General features: G+C 35.4%; 1 non-coding gene across 1 annotated transcript; it reads right to left on the reverse strand.

Moving 5' to 3' along the window:
* Positions 1–1,913: 1,913 nt before the first annotated feature.
* Positions 1,914–1,985, reverse strand: TRNAY-GUA (transfer RNA tyrosine (anticodon GUA)). Its single transcript has one exon. It is a non-coding gene; the product is annotated as a tRNA-Tyr (tRNA).
* Between the last annotated feature and the right edge of the window lie 726 nt (positions 1,986–2,711).

The raw sequence follows: 2,711 nt of genomic DNA on the forward strand, positions 1-2,711 counted from the left end.
AACAAAGAAAGATTAAATTTTGTCACTATGGGGTGCTAAAAAGGTCACTTAATCCCTATTTAAGTAATATAAAAGTTAAAAGAAATTGTTGTTGAAAAAGAGTTAAAGTCGCTAGATTGGCAACACTGAACAAACCTGTCCGCGCATCACGTATTTCACCTGTTTATGCGATGTTGCCAAATCCTTTTCACGTGAACTTAGATTGCATTTGAACCAAGGTAATTTGATCGCAGAAAAGTTTTATACAATAGAAGAAGTGTCTGAACTCGGTTCACTTTTCGATCTTCGATCAAAGTTGATCTTTAGTCAGGGAGTTTTATACAATTGGGCCATAGAGTCGTGTACAACCGGTTACGGAAAATAGAAATCGTATATTGCTATTGAACGCCTGGCGCTATAGTCAGTATGCAAAGTTCCGCCTCGAGGAGTGTCTCAGTGTTCTGTTTAACGAATATTCGAGTCGTTTCTCACTCTTTGTGGGTGGACGACAAAGGCAGACCACATTGAGCCATGCAGGAGTTCCAAGAGATCTTGCAAGGATGTGATTATCATCTTGTAGGCCTACCACTTAATTGATAATTCTTCCTCTCTCAGTACATTCACTCAATCAATGATACACCAATCCATCTATCCATTCATCCATCCATCCACTGACTCATTGATTCATTCATCCATCGATTCATTGATTCACTGATTGTTACATTAATTAATTCATTGATGCATTGATTGTTTCATCCATCCATGATTACAGTTGGGTATCAACAACATGAATCGTGAAAGTACAAGCATTGGAGCTTGAGAATACTTATTTTTGTTAATAGCACTCAATCTTCTTAAAAAATGATTTATTAATGAAATAATAATGCAGCTGTTTAGAACAATCAAAAGGTATTATACCTTTATATTAACAACTACTATTTTAGAGATATGAATTTTGAGTTTAAAGTGTAAACGTTACAATGGAATGTATGTACTTATTTACTCTTCTATTTAGTAAATAATTGTAATTTATTATATTCTAGCATTTTTTACACGCCACATTTCTTATTATGCACTAGCCATGCTCGTGCGCTTCGCTGCACTTGTTAGAAATAAATATATTGATTACAAAATTAAAATGGGACATTTGGTTCAGGGAACATCCATGTTTGATAGAAGGATACATCATTTAATATGTTACTTAATTGAAATTGTATTTAAATAATGGAAATACGATCATTTTGGTCCAGAGACCACTCATTTCCTGCAAGGATAATTCCTTTAACATGTTTCTTAAATGTTATTACATGCAAATTATTAAAATATGATCATTTGGTTCAGAGAAAATCCGTTTTTGGTGCAAGAATAATTCGTTTAACATTTTTCTAAATTAGTCTAGACTACATCTTTTAAAAAATCACTCCAAATTAATGTCAATATGTGCATCTTCTTTTCTTTGTTAAGTTTACTTACACACTCTTTAACATCTGTGGTCATGTCGCGTGTTTAGAATGTGTAGGTATATCAGTAGGCCGTTTTTACTCTTGTTGAGTTCCTGTTTCTATAGTGTGTTGTGTTCATGTACTAACTGATCATTAATCTTTATCGTATTGGTAATTGAGGAGGTGATAAATCATAGCATGTAAATTTCCAATCTGACATTTGAAGGGTACACGGGAAAAACGATCAAGGTCCATCAAAAATCAAAATTGAATTAATAATGCCATCTTATAGTGGAAAGGAAGTACTATCATGTGGTCTAGCTAGTAATAAGAAATAATCGTTCTTGACATTCCACTACGTCGATTTCTATTAAATACACACATAACAAAGTATTAAGTATTATTTCAATGTACCGAAGTACATATGATATTTCCATGCAGATATTCTGCGTCATCATACGATGAAAGAGTAATGGAACAGAGAAAAATTCTCTCCGGCGCCGGGATTTGAACCCGGGTTTTCAGCTTTACATGCTGATGCTTTATCCACTAAGCCACACCGGATACAACCCAGGCGCCGGACAGAATCGTCTCTGATTGAGTTCCAACTCATGGGTTCCCTCTAGTGGCCGCCCTCTGCACTACGTCATAGATGTCTATGAACGTAGGACCGAAATCGATACATGTGCTGAGATGCACTCGTTATGAGTGACTAGTTGGCCGGGATCCAACGGAATAAGCGCCGTCTTAAATCACTTCGTGATTTACGCATATCATATATTATTTCAATGTACCGAAGTACATATGATATTTTCATGCAAATATTCTGCGTCATCATACGATGAAAGAGTAATGGAACGGAGAAAAATTCTCTCCGGGTTCAAATCCTGGCGCCGGAGAGAATTTTTCTCCGTTCCATTGCTCTTTCATCGTATAAAGTATTAAGTGCTTAAACTTTAAAATTAGTTTTTCTCGAAACTTTCTATTGAATCGTTATTCCCGTGTACCCTTCATTTACCTTTATGACTAAGGAAATCATGAAAAACCTCAGTCAGATTATTCGGCCACAAATTCTTACAAGTTGGCAGTTGTCATTTGTTTTCCCACTATTCAAAGTACAGTAGAACTCCGATTATCCGTCACCCTATTAACCGATTGCCGGATTATCCGACTGTCTTTTTCTCGCTCTTTATTTTTTGCTACAGAAACATATGAAGTAGATTCTATTGTACGTTATATTAGTATAGGTGTTTTTCCCTAAAGAGTGTTATTACAAGCATTTACACTTAC

The sequence above is a fragment of the Periplaneta americana genome, chromosome 1 (genome assembly GCF_040183065.1).
Source record: "Periplaneta americana isolate PAMFEO1 chromosome 1, P.americana_PAMFEO1_priV1, whole genome shotgun sequence".
Taxonomy (NCBI): domain Eukaryota; kingdom Metazoa; phylum Arthropoda; class Insecta; order Blattodea; family Blattidae; genus Periplaneta; species Periplaneta americana.